Source organism: Felis catus, chromosome B3 (assembly GCF_018350175.1).
Source record: "Felis catus isolate Fca126 chromosome B3, F.catus_Fca126_mat1.0, whole genome shotgun sequence".
Taxonomy (NCBI): domain Eukaryota; kingdom Metazoa; phylum Chordata; class Mammalia; order Carnivora; family Felidae; genus Felis; species Felis catus.
Genome location: NC_058373.1, coordinates 90,209,920 through 90,230,323, shown reverse-complemented (window position 1 = coordinate 90,230,323; position 20,404 = coordinate 90,209,920). Strand labels below are relative to the sequence as shown.

Genomic DNA, 20,404 nt, shown 5'->3' with positions numbered 1-20,404 from the left:
ATTAAAATACATTTAAGAAGATCAGGAAAAGCAAGAAGTCTTAAAAAACAAAAAATGTAAACATAGTAAATTTTAAAACTGACCAGTGACAGGTGTATGGTATATCAGCTGAAGTATAGATTTCTTATAAGAAATATTTAAACTATAAAATGAAGAAAATTTGAGTGGGACAAATGAATACCTTGGGATGTCAGTTTTCTCAAAGATGATAGATAATTTTTATAATTTACATATAGTCACTTACATTGTAAAATCCAAAACTTTGCATTGGAGGGAAATTTAACAAATTCTAAATAGAGAAGTATAAAGATTCCCATTTAATTTTTTTTTTTGAGAGAGAGAGCAAGCAGAGGACAGGCAGAGAAAGAAGGAGAGAGAGAACCCCAAGCAGGCACCCTGAGTCCCTCTTAGATAAGAAACTATTAAGAAAAGAAAAGGAAAGGAAAGGAAAGGAAAGGAAAGGAAAGGAAAGGAAAGAGAAGAGAAGAAAGGAAAAGAAAAACGAGAAGAAAAATAATGACAACACTTTTCCAATAGGATATTAAAAAATACTAGCAAGTTGGGGCACCTGGATGGCTCGGTTGGTTAAGCTACCAATTCTTGGTTTTGGCTCAGGTCATGATCTCACAGTCTGTGGGATCGAGCCCTCCTTTGGGTTCTGTGCTGACAGTGTGGAGCCTGCTTTAGATTCTCTCTCCTCTATCTCTGCCCTTCCCCTTCCTCTCTCTCTCTCTCTCTCTCTCTCTCTCTCTCTCTCCCACCCCCTCTCTTTTTATCAAAATAAACTTAAAAAAATACTATCAGGTTATACAAACTTAAAATTGAACAATGCTATCAAAAGCACCAACCAGTTAATAAATAAAAATGTATTGCAATGATGAAACCTGAATATAAAATTTTTAAATCATCACAAAACGGAGAGGTGTTAATATTCACTAATAAGTGGCACTGAAAAATCTGTTTAAATCCTGAGAAAATAATCCAGCTGGTTATCATATTTCATGGCACCTGACCAAATAGATAAATATTTTAAAAACCATAAAAATCTAGGGGCACCTGGGTGCCTCAGTTGGTTAAGCATCAGACTCCTGATTTTGGCTCAGGTCACAGTCCATGGGTTCAAGCCCTGCATCAGGCTCTGTGCTGATAGTGCAGAACCTGCTTGGGATTCTGTCTCTCTTCCTCTCTCTCTCTGCTCCTTCCCTGCTCGTGTTATCTCTCTCTCTCTCCAAATAAGTAATATTAAAAAAATATTTTAAAAACCCATAAATATCTATAAGGAAACACGGTTTATTAACCTCATGATAAATAAGAAATTTCCATGCATAACGTATCTAAACTTACCAAAAATTTGACACATTTGATTTAATACATATTTAAAATTCAGTACATTAAAAACCACCAGAAAAAAAAATTGGTAAATAATTAGGAAAATATTTACAACAATTACACAAGGAAAGGTTCTCTTAGTAATGAATTTAAGGAAAATTATTTTTTAATAAGGAAATAAATGAAACAAAAAATAGTAAGAAACATTAGAATTACACTCAAAATCTTTAATAGAAAAATACTAAGAAATTATCTTCTATACCTAATTGAAAAATATTTGGAAGTGTCTGTTTAGTGAACATACTTAAAGCAAGAAATACGGCAGTCAGATGCTTATGAGGCTTTTAACTAGGGCAATATTCCAGAGAGGGTCATGTGGAACTCTATGATATATAGTATTGTAGAATTAATATATACTGATATAATAACATCTAGTAAAATGATCCCTAATTACTCTCTAATTAAATAGAGATGCAAACAAAATTAGATGTGATATATTAAAATATTCAAAGTATAGCAAAGGTTAAATTTCCTAAGGTATACACAAAGAAAATATTACTCAGCCTTTTTAAAAGCTTATTTTTGAAGAATATTAAATAATGTAGAGGAAATGATCATAAGCCAGATTAATTCATGATAAGAATCTGAAACTCTACATAAAATACAATTTCAATAAATTTACTTATTTACCTACCATATGTATTCAAATCCATAAACTTATAAAAATATAGAATATTGGACATTCACTAAACATTTTAACAGTTATAATATCTGAGTAATGTCTATGAATTATTTATATTTTCCTCATATTTTTATGCATTTTTACAGTAATCACACTTAACTATTACAATCAGACAAAATTACATTCTTAGAAAATTACAACATCAGTCTTCTATTGAAATATCATATGATAGGCAGGGATTTTGAAGACCCTAGTATTATCAAACAAAGCAAATACACAAGAAAGAGAAATGGTCAGAGACGGGGCATGAATGAAGTAGAGTTATGAGTAAACTGCAGCTCCTGGCATACAGAGTTTGAAATTTCCTGAAATCTCTAGGAAGTGATTATATTCTTTTCACATGGGTCATGACTTAAATAGTCATGTTAGGAATAAAACTCTGGTAACACAGTTATAGGGATAGACCACAGACAAGAATACCATTCCGGAGAGGGCCATATTTATAAATATGAGACTTGATATGACAGAGCCAAAGCAGTGAAAGTGAGAACGATGAGTAAAATCAATAAAGTTGGTGACAGATTAATGATAGAAGTAGGTGACAAAAGAAATCCATAATAACTCTCTTGTATCTGGCTGTGGCAAAGGAATACAAAGGCAGGAGATTTTTAAAGATAAATTCAATTACAGATATCATGTAGTTGAGAAGCATTTGGGACATTTGGATGGATATTATATAAAAATAAATAAATAAACAATTGATAGCAAAAATCTCTGGTTAGAAAGTAATGAGTCACCAACCTTCTTTGTGCTCGATCCACATTTCTCATTGGCAGGATCATCCTTGGACGCTATGATCACTAGTTCTAATCTTTACCTTATGAGTAGGGTGACTGAATATTATGGTTATGTTTGGGTGAGTCCCAGTTGATACCCATTGCCTGAGAATACTGATTGGGTTAACATTTGTCCAGCTAAAAATGCTCCATTTTGGTCAATGGATTTTAATGTCACCCTACGTGAAGCCAGGGGTCTTGTGTCGAAGCCCATCGGATCTTTTGAATAAATATTCAAGCATTAGAGACAATAAAAAATGCACCATTATGTGGGCAAATAATGTGGTTTTTTTCTAGTAAAATCATATTACAAAATTTATAGTATTATAAAATTTTCTCAGAAGAAAGCTATTTCAAAATTAAATATATATTCATTATTAAGCATGGGATTTTTGTATATCCTAGAGCACGGAGGAAAGTCTGACTCATATCAAACCTGTGTGTTTGATAATGCTTTACATAAATTTTTGAATGCATTTACATATATCATACTTGCTGCAAAAGCATAATTGTTGTTCTACCATATTTGATAACCAAAGTTAAGGAATTGGCATACTTTTTATAATATCTTAAGTTCTAGACACAGCAGTAATCATTTCTTAATGAGTGATACTCAGAAGCCTTACCTACCATAAATCTTCAGGATAGCCTCACCTTTGAATAAAGAATGGTCAACTCCATCCTCTAATAAAGGATGGATATCTCATCTCTTTCAGCAATATGACCTGAAAATTGGGATGAAATAAACCTCGTAATGGAAAGACAGAATTGCCAAAGGCACTTTTATCAGTAATAAACCAAGACAGATATTCAATGATACTGTTTATAGGAAATATTTTTAAAATGAAATGATTGTGGCAAAAAGTACCAATCTAAGTATCAATTAGTCTTGAAATTTTTTATGTCCCATATCAGAATTGAGTAAATATTTGGGAAAAAATTAAGTGAAACAAATGTTGATCTCAAATGACAACACACCATCTGCATAGTTTAATCATTATTACCTATTATAACCAGTTGATATCACTTTACTATTGAAGATGACTGGTCACTCCTTACAGGCAAAGAAATCCGTTATGCTCATGAGACAGGTAGATAATCACACGTGATCATCTACATTTCTAGAGAAAATTATCATGACAGATCTGTTATCACTTTATCTCCAAATTATTCTTGAGGTATTTTATAAGCAGTGGTCTACTGAACATCTAAACTATAATCTCAATAAAGTTAAAATGATTTCTAAAAGACATTTTAAAAATAGGTAATCAAAAGATTGCTTTAAGGCAAAAACATAATACAGGTAATAAGTTGGCTCATAAAGTTAAAAATTTTAATTCACCTGGAGGCCAAAACACTTTAAATCTATTTACACCAAAGAGCATAGCCTCAACAGAGGCTCTCATACAGAGAGCAAAACTTTGCCAATTTATGTGGAGAAATAACTAAAAACAAAACAGTATCTGCGGATTTTAATATATCTTTGTTGACAGAATATAAAGGAAAACACAAAATGTATATAGATTTGATCACATAGTGAACAGGTGAATCCAATGAATATATGTAATGTACATAACACCCAGCAATAATAAAATAGTTATATCATGCATTCATGGATCATTTAAAAATTTGACTATACATTAGTCCACAAGATAAAGTCTCAACACATTTTAATCTAGAATCAGAAAGACTATGGTTCATGACCAAAATTAATGAAACTTTAAATCAGTTGTTAACTGTTACAAAATAAGAAATGTCCCTAAATAATCCATTTACAAAACAAAATGTAAATAAGAAAATATATTGAACTGAATGTTGGTGAGAATACTATACATCAACAATGTGTTCCAACTAAATTAGTACTTAAAACAAATTAATGAAAGGTTGGCCTTATATTTACATACTACTTAGGAACCAAGGTTGAAAATTAATCAGCAAAAATAAAATAATAATCCAACTTCAGTAGTTAGAAAAAATTCCTCAAAACAAATCATGAGGAGTAGCAGGAAGAAAATAATTGTGATGAAAGCTGACATTAGTTGAATAGAAAGCACGCATACCAGAGGAAATATCAACAAAACCAATAGTTAAACTTTAAAAGACAAAATACACAAACAGTTCACAGTTCACTGGTAAAATTAAAAATGAAAATACAGAAGTGCAAATACCCAAGACCAGGAAGAAAAAAGAAAATAATACTACTGAAGATACAGACATAAAAATAATAAAAGTATATCACACATACATAAAGAAGAAAATTTTTAGTTTAACTTAAATGTATTAGCTCCTAGAAAAAAATATATATTTCAAAACTAATTTAAATGGAAATGAAAAACCTGAATAGTCTTATAATCACTAAAGAAGTGAAATCTGTAATTCCAAATCTTCGCACAATGAGAATTCCAGGCTTAGATATCATAATAATGTTAAATTCTACACAGCTTTTAAAAAAGAAATAACTCTAATCCTATACCAACACTTTCAGAAAATATAAAAGGAAGGAATATTACCCCAAAGCATTTTATGAAATAACATTACATTAAGCATATGATAAAAGATGTTTATAGGAAAATCTCACTCATAAACACAGATGTAAATATCTTAAGAAAAATATTAGTAAATCAGATTCAATAAAACATAAAAAGGATCACATACCATGGCCAATAGAGTTTTATCCCAGGAATGTAAAGCTATTTAGACATTATGAAATCATGAAATGATCTTAGTAGATGTTGAAAAAAAATTATGGATGATGTACACTAATTATTAAGGTTAAAAAGATTATTGGCAGATCAAGATTAGAGAAGAACAACACACATAATATTTACAGTGAAATGTTTAATGTATTTTTTAAAATAAAGAACAATGATGTTTTCTATTACCAACTCTATTCAGAATTTTACTAGATACTTATCTATCAGAGTAAGATAAGAAAAAAAAAGAATTAAATAAGAATTGTAGAGGACAAAACAAAGCTGTCATTGTCCATAAATTTTAGTATACTTGGGAGTAGAAAATACATAAAATCTACAGATACATTATTTAAAAAAAAAATTTAATGTTTATTCTTGAGAGAGAGAGAGAGACAGAGAGAGTGTGAGTTGGGAAAGACACAGAGAGAGGGAGACACAGAATCAGAAGTAGGCTCCAGGCTCTGAGCTGTCAGCACAGAGTCCAAAGCTGGGCTCGAACCCACAAGCCGTGAGATCATGACCCAGCCGAAGTTGGACGCCCAACCAACTAAGCCACCCAGGCACTCCCAGATATTTATTATTTAAATAAAAAGGAAAGCTCAGTGAATTTTCTAGATGCCATATCAAAATGTAAAACTCTACTGTGAATTCTCATTTTGACAATGACTAGCTTGATATGAACTAACCCTCTAGAAAAAAAGTGGGTGTGTCTATGTGTATATCTGTTTACAGTGATCAAGGTAGTGAAAGTTTGTGAAAAGACCCAGATGAAATGCAAAGTTCTTCACTGTTCCCCCAAAGTGAATCAAAAAGCTGGGTCACTATAATCCTAAAGGAAATTTCTGATTCTATAGTGAAATAGAAGACTGTGACACAATGCTGAACATAACTTTAGAGAGTTCCAGTGCTTGAAGCAAAAACAAAACAAAAAAACAAACAAACAAACAAACAAACAAACAAACAAACAAAAACAACAAAAAACACCAGCTAGGGATTTCCAAGTGGGAATGAATGGCTTTAGTTAAACATCCAAGAATTTTAACTGGAATGAAGAAGAGTTTCATCTACACACAAGGGCAGGGCTTCATCTAAGAACAAGTGCAAGCTACAAACTACAAATACAATGGTCCTCAGAAGGACTAATGCCAAACCTTAATTGGAATGTAGTGAACATCCCTCAATTTACTTGGATTTTCTAGCAAAAGTACATCCTGCATGTGATTTCATCTACTGAGATATCATCTATATACTCAAATTATTTTCAGAATTTTTCATATCCAATAATTGGAGCAAATTTAAAAAACATAAGCAGCCAAATAAGAAGGCAATATTTGCACAGAAAAAAGTAAAAGACACAATTACCAAAGATATAAAACTCATCAGTTGCCAGACACTGAAATTAATTGAATAGAAAAAAAAACATACCAGAAAAAAAATATTAACAAAACCAATACTCACACCTTTAAAAGAGAAAAGACACAAACAGTTCACAGGTCAATGAATAAATTTACTTACTATGAACTAGAAGTTAAGTGAAAAAATTTAGGATTATGCAAGAAAACTAGAACTTACTAAAAACTTCAAACATAAATTCTAGAACCAAAATTTAAAACTCAATAGATGGAGATTAAACATTTTTAAAGAAAAAAACAAAAATTTGGAAAACTAGATTGGAAGAAAATATCTGGATTAAATATTAAGAGGAATGATGACTAGGAATCCAGAAAAGAAAAATAAGAGCCAGAGGCACCTGGGTGGCTCAGTCGGTTAAGTGCCTGACTTCGGCTCTGGTCATAATCTTGCGGTTGATGAGTTGAAGCCCCACACCCTCACTGGACTCTGTGCTTACAGCTCAGAACCTGAAGCTTGCTTCAGATTCTGTGTCTCCCTCTCACTCTGTCCCTCCCCCACTCACACGCTATCTCTGTCTCTCTGTCAAAAATAAATAGACATTAAAAAAAAACAAGAGCTATATGGAGCATGGTGACCAGATACACCATCATGTAACTGGAGTCCCAGAATAACTGTCTTCCAGACAACAGAGAAGAAGCAATATTCAAGGATACAAGAGCAATATTTCTTAAATATGATAAAAAGTATCAAGAGATTCAAGAAAACCTATGAACCCTGGTATCATAAATAAAAAAAAAAAGTTTAACTCACTGTCTTAATTTGCTCAGGCTGCCATAACAAGACACCAAAGACTTTGTGCCTTAAGCAATGGAAATTTATTTTCTCAGAGTTCTGGAGGCTGTAAGTCTGAGATGAGACTGCCTTCATGGTCTGGTGGAGTATCTCCTGGCTTGCCAGTCTCAGAGTGAGCAAAATTTCTGTGTCTTTTGTCTCTTCATATAAAGTCCTTAATCCCATCCCATCATGAGAACACTACCCTCATGACCTCATGTAAACCTAATTCCTTTCCAAAGGACTCATCTCCAAACACCATCACACTTGGGGTTAGGGATTCAACATGTAAATTTTGGGGAGAAGACATTCAGTCCATAACCCTCACTTCGTTGCATCATAAAAAAAAAATACATAAAACAAACACAGGGAGAACATCTAAACACCAGTAAGAGAAAATGTAAGTTTTCTCTTCAAAGAAAAACAAAAAAATAACAATGAGAAAACAATGAAATGAAACAAAACATCCACAAACTTAAAATACTATGCCTAGTAAGTTTTACATCAAAAATTAAGGTAAAAATAGAGATTTCTACCTCCAGCTATGACGAAGTAAATGGGACTAATACACCTTTAACCTTTTGAACAACTAGAAAAAGTATAAAAATATGATACAACAGTTTTGTATAAAGGATCGCATTGAATCCAGCAAACAACAACATACAGTTTATTGTATCTGGCTCCCATGAAAAAAAATATCAAGAATGCAAGGAAACAAGAAAATATAACCCTAAACCAGGAACACTCAGTCAATAGAAAAAGATGTACAAACAAAAGACATGATGAAAATAGCAAAGCCATTAAAACAGTTACAATAAAGATGTTCCATATGCTCAAAAAGGTAGAGGGAAAAAATGACCATGATGACAAGAGAAATGGAAGATATACAAAACAGATAAGATCATGGGGAACTTTTAAATATGAAAAATACAGTATCAAAACAAAAACAACAACAGGGGCTCCCGGTGGCTCAGTCGGTTGTCTGACTTCAGCTTAGATCATGATCTCACGGGTTCGTGAGTTCAAGCCCCAGGTCGGGCTCTGTGTTGACAGCTCAGAGCCTGGAGCCTACTTCAGATTTTGTGTCTCCCTCTCTCTCTGCCCCTCCCCTGCTTGCGCCCTGTCTCTCTCTTTCAAAAATAAATAAACATGAAAAAATTAAAAAAAAAACAACAAATAAACTGACATATGGAAGATGCTCGACCAACACCAAACAGAAGAAATCTAAAAAAACTACACCAAGGCATATAACTTGATCAATTTTCTGCAAAACACTGATAAAAACACAGCTAGAAAAACATGGACATTACATACAGAGGAACACAATTCTAAAAATGAGAGTATACTCCTTCAGAAATCAATATGGAAGGAAAGAGTTCAGAAGGAAAAGAGTGGAGAGATCTTCAAAGTAATAAAAAAATATGTAAAATTAGCATTACAAAAATAACTTTAAAATAATACTTTTAGAACAAATGGAAACTGACAAATTCATCATTTGTGCACTTATATAAAACATTTTTCTTGAGATAAAAGGAAACTGATACTAGATAGAATGAAGTTATATAAATGGTAAATATGAGGGTAATGTGAAAATATTTTTCTCATTGTTTATCTCCTTAAAATGAAATTGAATGTTTAAAAATAATAATCCTATATTGTAGAGTTTATTTTACTTTACACATGCAGAGTATATGTCATATTTTACTTCTGCACATAGATAGAGTTCTATCTATGTGGAGAAGTATAATATGACAACAATGACAAAAGACAGAGTAGAAATATGGGCACAAACCACTATATATGTGAGATGGTAGATGGGCAATATGGTATAATTTTAAGGTAAACTCTGATACATTAAAGATGTATATTATAAACCCTAGAACAAACTCTGAAAAAATAAAACAAAGAGATAAAGCTATACAACCTAATAAGTAAAATAAAATGGAATAATAAAAATACTCAATTATTCTAAAATAAAGCAGGAAAAGAAGAAAAATTTGAACCAAAGATATATGACACAAATAGAAAACAAACAGCAAGGGGCACCTGGGTGTGTCAGCAGGTTAAGCATCCGACTGCAGCTCAGGGCATGATCTCTTGGTTCCTGAGTTTGAGTCCAGCATCAGGCTCTATGCTGACAGCTCAGAGCCTGGAGCCTGCTTCAGATTCTGTCTCCCTCTCTCTCTGCCCCTCCCCTGATCATGCTCTGTCTCTCTCTCAAAAATAAATAAACATTAAAAAAATATTTTTGAAAGAAAATAAACAGAAAAATGGAAAACTAAAACTCAATCATATTGCTAATCACTTGAAATGTAAATAGTATGAATGCTGCAATTAAAAGACAGAAATTATCAAATTGAATATAAAAACAAGAACCAACAATATGTCTTCTAAAAGAAAGCCATTTTAAATCTGAGAATACAAATAGATAAGAGCAAAAAGGTGGAAAGGATAGATCATGTAAATACTAATCAAAAGAAAGCTAGAGGCTCTAGTAATATCATTCAAAATAAATTTCAGAACAAATAATAACAGAAATTAAGAGTAATATTTCATAATAAACAAGGTGTCAATTTCTTTCAGATTATAATACTAAAATGGCATTCAAATGTTAGCAGGCCTTTATATATAAAAAATGATGAAGACATTTTCAGATAAACAAAAACAAGGTATATCAACCTACCCACAATAAAGGAAATGCCAAAGGAAGTCTTTTAGGATATAACAACTGACTCTATTGTGGTAAATATTTCACATTATATATGTGTATCAAATCATCACATTGTACATCTTAACACAATATGTCAATTATATCTCAGCAAAGCTGGGAAAAAATTAAAAAAAAACTGAAAAGGTTTCTGCTCCCACATATTTGGAGGTTGTCACTCCAGTCCTTATAAGATAAACACAGCTGAACAAACAAAACATCAGTGACTTTTCTTAGGCCAATTAGAGAACTGAATTCACAAGAAAACTGCCACCATGAAATCCAGAAAACCAGGTACAGCCAGAAAGACACAGCCAACATATATATACTTACCTAGAGCAGAAGCTGTTACAACCATAAATTATAAGGAACAATTTAATAGTAATTTTGATACACAGCTGAAAGATGAGAGTAAGAGTGAAGTCACAGCCTTTTAAGACCCCCCACATTCATGGGTTTTACCTCCATAAATCCACCATGAACTCAGAGAGAAAAGAGAAGAAAAATCCCCTTATGCTTCTGCCAGGAGGAAGGGGAAAGTAACCCTTTTTAAGTACATCCTGATCATTCTCCATAACAAAGGCATATTCTTCAAAGGAAAAGATTTTACCACAGTCTTGTTCTGCTTCTAAGCCTTTGGAAAATGATCCCCAACCACCTCAGCCACATTTAGCCTTTCTGACTCACCTGATAGGAGGGAGAAAAGCTATGACACCATACAAACACTTGTGAAGCACAGTCAAGAGTCACACCTCAGCTAAAGACAGACTAAATCCTAATATTATAGCCAATTTCTCTTTTTGCACTTGCTACCACCAAAACAGAGTTCCAATACACTGAGAGTTGTTTAGCTAGCTGCAAGACAGAGACTTTTTTCAAGGATTACTAAGAGAAGCCCACAGGTATGAGGGGAGACAAAAACAAAGGCACTAGAAGAATTTAAAGACTCTGGCACTTACACTACAGTACATACTAAAAACTGTGCATCTCTAGTCAGATGAATATAAATCTTCAGATTGAAGGTCTATTTACTTCAATTCCTTTCATCCAGTACAAAATGTCTGATGTTTAATACAATTAAAAAAAATAGCAAGGTATGAAAAAAGCAAGAAAAGCACAGACTGAAGAGAAAAAGCAAGCATCAGAACAAGACTTGGATATGACTCAGATATTATAGTTATCAGAGAGAAAATTTAAAATAACTATGATTAATTCATTAAAAGCTATACAAGGAAAAGTAGACAACATGCAAGAATAGATGGATAATATAAGCAGAGAAATGGCAACTCTAAGAAAATAAAAAAAATAATGATAGAAATAAAAGTACACTAGCACAATTAATACCTTTAATGCATTCATCAGTAGACGAGACTTAGCCAAGGAAAGAATGAATAAGCTTAAAGATAGGTCTATAGGAACTATTCAGACTAAAATACAAGTGGGGAAAAAACAGTACATCCAAGAACTGTGGGAAAACTTCAAAGGAGAAACACAAGCAATTGGAATATCAAAGGAAGAAGAAACAGATAGTGGAGAAGAAGAAATATGTGAACTAATAATGATCAAAACTTTACTACTATTAAAAAAAAACAGCAAACTATAGATCCAGGTATGCAAGAGAACATCACACAGAAAAAAATATTGAAAGAAAAACAAACAAACAAAATTTACTTAGGCATATCATCTTCAAACTGAAGTAAACCAAAGATAAAGGGTTAATCTTGAAAGAAACCAAAAGGGTAAAGAAACCTTACTTATAGAAGAATAATTGTGAGAATTATAGTAGGGTTCTCATCAGAAACCATATATCAAGAAAGTGGAGTAAAATACATAAAGTACTAAAAAATAAATAAAAATAGGGACACCTGGGTGGCTCTGTCAGTTAAATGTCTGACTTCGGCTCAGGTCATGATCTCACCATTCATGACTTCAAGCCCTGCATCAGGCTCTGTGCTGATGGCTCAGAGCCTGGAGCTTGCTGTGGATTCTGTGTCTCCCTCTCTCTCTGCCCCTCCCCTCCTCATTCTCTGTGTCTCTGTGTCTCTCAGAAATACATAAACATTGAAAAAAATTTAAAAATAAAAAGTAAATAAAAATAAACCAATGTAGAATTGTGTATCCAGCAACATTTGCCTTCAAAAGTAAAGGGGAAAAAAAGATTTATTCTGACAAAATAAAAAAAAAAAAAGACTGAATTCATCACAAACAGACAGGCTCTGCAATAAGTGTTAAAAGAAGTTCTTTAGGGAGAAAAAAATAACATAAGCCAGGAACTTAAATCAACACACAAAAAAGAAGAGCATCAGAAAAGGAAAAAAAAAGTACTTTCCTCATTAATTGATTTAAAAGATAACTTTTTTCAAAAGCATAATCATAAAAATGTTTTACCTGAATATAACATGTAGTTATGTAACATGAATGTCAACAATATTTTAAGGGACAGGGGCACCTGAGTGGCTCAGTTCGGTTAAGTGCCAGACTTCGGTTCAGGTCATGATCTCACAGTTTGTGAATTTGAGCTCCACGTCAGGCTCCATGATGGTGTCTCAGAGCCTGGAGCCTGCTTCAGATTCTGTGACATACTCCCTCTCTTTCTGCCCTTCCCCCGCTTATGCTTTATCTAGCGCTCTCTCTCTCTCTCTCTCTCTCTCTCTCTCTCTCAAATAAATAAACATTTAAAAATTTAAAAAAATATTTCAAGGGATAGGAAAAAGAAATTGGGAATGCTCTGGTATGCATATAGTTGTGAACTAGTATAGTGCTATTTAAAAGTGGACTAAATTTGAAGTAAATGTATATTTCAAATGCTAGGTAAACCACTTTAAAAAATCTTTAAAAAAAAGTATCATTAATACTCTAAGAGAAGAGAGAAAATGAAATAATATAAAATGTTCAATTAAAACCAGAAAAGACAGAAAAATTAAAGCAGCTAAAGTACAATGAATATAAAAAGTTCGAACATTGTAAAAATTAATACTATTCCAACAATTATTTTAAACATAAATGGTATAAATACTCAAAGTAAAAGACAGAGATTGTCCAATTCAATTTAAAAAATGCTTAACAAATACTCCCTCTCTTTCTGTCCCTCCCCTGCTCATGCTTTGTCTAGCTCTCTCTCTCTCAAATAAATAAATAAATACAAAAACAAAAACATACACACAAAACAGATGATACAAATTACTAATAACAGAAATAAGAGGGTCATCACCACTGTTTCAATAGACAATAAAAGAATAATAAGGGAATACTCTCTATTTCTTAATGATACTGAATCAACAATCAACAATTTTCTAAAAAAGAAAGCACTTACCCAACTGTCTCGTTGGTGAATTCTACCAAACATTTAAGGGGACATGATATTGATTCTATACAAATTCCTCCATGAAAAAGAAGCAGAAGTAACACTCCTTAACTGATTCTGTGTGGCCAGTATTAGTCTAATACCAAAACCAGATAAACACTGCAAGAATGGAAAACTACAGACCAATATTTCTCTTTAACATAAATGTCAGAATATTTAAAACATTAGCAAACCAAATGCAACATTTAAAACAATTTATAATAAACAAATGAGAATTATTCTGGGCATACAAGGCTATTTCAAAAATTAAAAATTAGTGTTCCAGGGCACCTGGGTGGTTCAGTCGGTTAAGCATCTTCCAGCTCAGCTCATGATCTCACAATTCGTGAGTTCGAGCCCTGCATTGGGCTCTGCACGAACAATACAGCGTCTGTTTGGCATTCTCACTCTCTCCTCTCTCTCTGCCCCTCCCTGCTTGCTCTTTCTCTTTCTCTCAAAATAAATAAAAATTTTAAAAACTTAAAAAAAAAAGAAAATCAGTGTCCCATAACATCAGTAAGCTAATAAAGAAATAAAGTATGTATCAAGTTGATGCAGAAAAAAACACAAACTTTTGGCAAAATTGAACACCCTTTCATGATAAAAATTCTCAAACAATTAATAATAACAGAGAACTTCCTCAACTTGGTAATAAACATGTACAAAATGCATACAGCTAATATCATACTTAAGGACGTGAAACTGGATGTTTTCCCTCTAAAATGGGAACAATGCAAGAATGTTCCCTTTCACCACTATATACAACATCATACTAGAAATCCTAATATGTCTAACACAATAAGACATGAAAAGGAAATAAAAATTATACAGATTGGGAAGGAAGAAATAAAACTGTTTGCAAACGATATAATCCTCTACATAGAAGATTCTGGAGAACTGGTCAAAAAAAAAAACTCCTGGAATTAATGAGTGAGTGTAAATCTAACAGAATATATATAGGATATCTAAGTGAAAATCTGTGCACATGCACAAAAATGTTCTTTATTTGCATGACCTTAAGCTTGAAATAACCTAAACATTCATCAAATAGAGATAAATTTTAGTATCTTAACAGATCACCATAGAATGATGGATATTTACAATTTGCAACTATATGCAACAACTGAAATACATTCCAAAATATTAAAAGCAGAAGTTTAAGCAAAAGAAGCAAGGTACAAAGGGCAAGTGCAGTATTAATCCTTTCCTATAAAGTTCAAAATCTGACAAAACTATATTGGTTATAGAAGCATATATAGGAAGTGAAACTCTAACAGAAAACAAATCTATTATCACATGGCTTAGATTATTATACAGTTTCTAGCTCAGTGAAAAGGGATAACATTTCAGATAGAAGCAGAGAAGGACAATGGCACTGTTCTATTTCTTGAACTGAATGCTAGTTTCACAGTTATTTACAATATATTTTTCATTAAAATATACATATGTTTTATGAACATTTATGTTGTGTTAAAGGTTGCAATAAAATAACACATTTTCAGTAAAACATTAAACCATAATCATAATGATAATAATCATAACAACAATGACCACCAACCAATGGGAGTAAATAGCAGTATAGAGAACAATGATGATCAAAGAAATAAACTGCAAGATGGAAAACCAAGAGATTTTTTCTGTAAAATAGTAAAACAGTCCCAAAGGGACTTAAAGTTTTTAAAGTTATATGCTAGAAGAAGATAAGCAAGTTTCCTTCATTAATTGTCTGTGGGAGCTCAGATAAATGAAAAATCTTTTCATAGTCCCTAATTTTTCAACTGTAAGTGAAGAAAGTCACACTGTTCTAAAATTCTATTCAATTATGTAAATATCTGCTTACCTGCATTTTTATTTATAAGATGTATTTTCTACTTACTTCAGATTCAGACTAGGAATTAAATTCATCATGCTATTTCAGTTATTATAATATTTTATATTTAAATATGTCAAAATCAAGCTTTATAAGAGTAGAGAAGGACATTATTCTGAAACTTGAGGCAATTTTAATAAGATGAATATTATCAAATTTTGAGGGATTCAAAGTAAAATCTTGCCTTGTGCCCCACCCAATTTTTTTTTAAAAGTAATCCATGAATTTTCTTACTGGTATTTTAATGCTGACTACAATGTAAATTGGGGAAAAAAGACCACATTAAATACGGAATGAGATAATAGATTAGGGTATGATGAGTTCCATCATCATTGATCCATTAGAAACTAAAACTAACCATTGCAATGGAAACTCTATATAATGTTCACTATGAAGAAAATGGTGAAAAGAAAAATTGGGCTTCTGTAGTTTGAGAAAGTATATATATCCCAAATTAATACTTACCATAAAATGATCTAACAAAAACATTGTACACTATGGCAAAACATGAGAAACAGTTCCTTTAAAGTCAAGAAAAATATAAGAATGGCCACACTCACCATTTGCATTCAGCACTGTAAGAGAGCTCCTAACCTGTTCAATTAGATAATAGAAATATAATACAAAGGAAATTGTAATGATGCTATTTGTATAGATATTATAAATAAAATTATATAATTACAAGAATTGTAAATGAAAATTAATAAGAATTTATCAAAGTTGCTTAGAAGACATAATGATAAAAAGCAACATTACTATACAGAACATCATTTGAAAAATGTAACATTTTAAAAGCCCATTTACAGCAATATAAAAGTTTGTGAAGAAATAGGAAAAAAATGCAAGACATATAAAGAGAAGGTAGAAACATTTATTATACAACCTGAAAAAGTTCATTGATAGATAAATTTGATATTAAAAAAATAAAAAAACTACTTCTTCCCCAACCAAACTAAAATTACTACAGTAAATGTGACTTCAGTAAATTTTAACACATGATTTTTCACCAAACTTGCCTATTCCAAAAATTGAAACAAAAGGATAAAAAATAAAGGGCGAACATCAGCCAAGGAAATTTTGAAGGAGAGACAAAAAGAGTAGATTTATTAATTTTACAACCTACTAAGACTTATCCCTAGAATAATTAAATTACAGCATGGTATTTGTGCAGGGATGATGAAGAGAACAATGAAATAAAATAGAAAACCAAGAAATACGTCTGTGCATGTATGAAAGCTCTGTGTATGACAGCATAGAATTTCAATTCAATGGGGAAAAGATGGAATATTCAATAAACAGTGTCACAACAATTGGTTAGCAGTATGAAAAAAATAAAATAGAACTGTATTTTTCTCCAAATCCAATTTCAACACTATACAAAAAAATGTGAAGAGACTTTTAAAATATTAAAAGAATACATAAGAAAATATCTTTATTTCTTTAACAGCAGAGAACAATAGCTGAAATGATGCAAAGAAAAAAAAAGCACACACACACACTCAAAACCAAAAGAAACAATTGATAAATTCACTAAATTAAAATGAAAATATTTTATCTGGGTAAGGACTTCCTGAGATATTCCCTTTCCTGGAGCTTGGGATCCTTCGTGCAAACTCCTCTTTGTAAAAAACGATTTACATTCTTTGGTCCCTGCACTGTCCCTTAAAATTAATAACTGAAATTATTAAAGATTAACAAAAAGCTGATGAAACTGGTTATAATAAAATACAGTGAATTAAGGCATCCATCCTATGTGTGAAGTGTTAAATGTGTCAGTAGCTTTGTATTTAAAAACTATCCCTGGGTTGCTAGTATAGGTAAGCTCCAGATTACTCACAGACCTACAATAAGTAAGACCTAGGAAAACTCTCAGCTGACCTGGTAAAAGAGGGTGCCTAATGATCATATCCCTCTATAGTCTGAGGCAACATAACCTTATCCAGATCACCACGACTGTGCCTGCAGACTGACTAATGGAGGGGCAGTTTCCCCTGGCTAGATGGGACAGTGTCAAGTTTTCTTGAGGATCTGCAAGCTGTAGGAACAATACCACAACCCCCACTCTACTTTTACTTTAGTGTCTGTAAACAACTCCTGAATGGGGAAAAATATAAGCTATATGTTCCCCATATGCCCTGCTGAGTATCAAGGGTCTGGTGCAGGCATTAAAATAAGCTTGTGTATGACACACTATCTTGTGAGTTTGTGACTCATTTAAGAAGAAAAAATGTAATTCCTACCTCAACCCCTGAACATACAATATTAGTCTTTGATGAATATGGTATAACATTACTAAAGTGAAAACACTGACCATAGATTAGAGGCAATTGTGTATGACTCAAAATATCCACAAAGGACTGGAATGCAAAATACATTTTTTTAAAACTACTATCATCTGATGAGAAAAACACAGGCTAATATAAAAATTAACAAAGGGCTGGGGCGCCTGAGTGGCTCAGTTGGTTGAGCGTCTGACTTCAGCTCAGGTCATAATTTCATGGTCTGTGAGTTAGAACCCCGCATCGGGCTCTGTGCTGACAGCTGAGAGCCTGGAGCCTGCTTCGGATTCTGTATCTCCCTCTCTCTCTCTGCCCCTCCCCCGCTCATGCTCTCTTTCTCCTTCAAAAAATAAATAAACGTTAAAAAAATTAAAAATTAACGAAGGGCTTCACCAAAAATTTAATATGAAAGGCCAATAAACTCATGCAAAGATTTTCAATCTTATTAGTAAATCAAGTAAATACAAGTTAGTACAAGAATGAGAAACCATTCTATATCAAATATGGCAATTCTAAAGTAATATAGATCATAATATTTCATAATATATAAGGAACTTGTTTAAAACCTGAAATACAGAAGAAAGTTCAACATGAAACTATGGAAATGTTCATACCATTTTATTTTAAAATTAAGACCTTTTTTCAGAGCAGCTTAAAATTCACAGCAAAATTGAGGGGAACGTAGATTACTCATATATTCAATATACTCAGTAAGTATATTACTCATATACTCCCTGGCTCATACATGTAACCATTCTCCTGTTAATAATCTCCACTAGAGTGGGACATTTGCTAAAAATAATGAAAGTAAGGGCGCCTGGGTGGCAGAGTCAGTTAAGCGTCCGACTTTGGCTCAGGTCACTATCTCTCAGTTCTTGAATTCAAACCCTGCATCAGGCTCTGTGCTGACAGCTCAGAGCCTGGAGCCTGGTTCAGATTTTGTGTCTCCCTCTCTCTCTGCTCCTCCCCTGCTCACACTCTGTCTCTTTCTTTCTCCTCTCTCTCTCTCTCTCTCTCTCAAAGATGAATAAACATTAAAAATTAAAAAAAATAAAAATAATGAATATGAATTTGACATATCATATCACTCAAAAAACCATATATAGTCTACATTACCATTCACACTTGGTGTTCCACGCTTACTTGGGTTTGGACGAATGTATAATGACAGGTATCCATTATTATATCATACAGAGTATTTTCACTACTTTAAATTCTCTGTGCTCTGTCTTTTCAACCCCTCCTCACCTGTAAACACTTGGCAATCACTGATCTTTTTTGTTATTTTTGTGGTCTTGCCTTTTCCAGAATGTTATATGGTTGGAATCATATAGGATGTAAGCTTTTAAAATTGGCTTCTTTCACTTTTAACAGGCATTTAAGTTTCCTGCATGCCTTTTCACAGCTTGATAGTTCATTTATTTTTAGTGCTGAATGATTTCATTGTCTGGATGTACAGTTTATTTATCCTCTCACCTACCAAAGGACATCTTGGTTGCTTCCAAGTTTTGGCAATTATAAGTAAAGCTGCTGTACAAATCTGTGTGCACCTTTTTGTAACAACATATGTTTTTAACTCCTTTGAGTAAATATTAAGAAGTATGATTGCTGGATCATATGGTAAGAGTATGTTTAGTTTTGTAAGGAACAGGCAAACTGTCTTTCAACTGTCTTCCATACTGCGGTACTATTTTGTATTCCCACTAGCAAACTATGAGAGTTCCAGTTGCTCCACATTCTCATCAACATTTGGTGTTGTCAGTGTTCCAGATTTTGGCCATTCTAGTAGGTGTGAATTAGCAGCTCATTGTTGTTTTATTTGCATTTCCCTGATGACATATGATGTGGAACATACTTCATCTGCTTTTTATTTATTATTATTTTTTTGCCATCTGTATGTCTCCTTTGGTGGGATATCTGTTAAGGTCTTTGGCTCATCTTTAAAACATGTTGTTGGTGTTTTTATTGTTGAGTTTTGAGAGTTCTTTGTATATTTTGGATAACAGTCCTTTATCAAATATGTCTTCTGCAAATATTTTCTCCCAGTGTGAAGCTTGCCTTCTTGTTCTCTTGACATTGCCTTTCACAGAGAAGTTTTTAACTTTAATGAAGTTCAGCTTATCAATCATTTTTGTGGATTGTTTCTTAGGCATTTCATGTAAAAAAGACATCACCATACCCAACGTCATCTAAGTTTTCTCCTATGTTATCTTCTAGGTTTTTTACAGTATTGTATATACATACAGGTCTCTGATTCATTTTGAGTTAACTTTTGTGAAGGTTATGTCCAGTTGTTCCAGCACCATTTGTTGAAGAGACTGTCTGTTCCATTTTACTGCCTTTGTTTCTCCGTCAAAGATCAGTTGCCTATATAGGGATCTATTTCCAGGCTCTCTACTCTGCTCCACTGATTTATTTGCCTATTCTTTTGCTAATACCTCACCTTTTTTTTCAACTTGTAGCTTTATAGTCAGGTCTTGA

The 20,404-nt window shown here is 32.6% G+C and overlaps 1 protein-coding gene across 6 annotated transcripts in view; it reads right to left on the bottom strand.

Annotated features, from left to right (window-relative positions):
* The window catches only part of LRFN5 (leucine rich repeat and fibronectin type III domain containing 5), a 249,620-nt gene that overhangs the window by 94,647 nt on the left and 134,569 nt on the right, over positions 1–20,404 (bottom strand). Inside the window, exon 3 of one of the 6 annotated variants that reach the window (XM_045059863.1) lies at positions 16,205–16,238. The exons of the other annotated variants lie outside the window; for them this stretch is intronic. The gene's annotated coding sequence lies outside the window, so the exon portion shown is untranslated. The remainder of the gene's footprint in view (positions 1–16,204; positions 16,239–20,404) is intronic. 6 annotated transcript variants of the gene reach the window in all.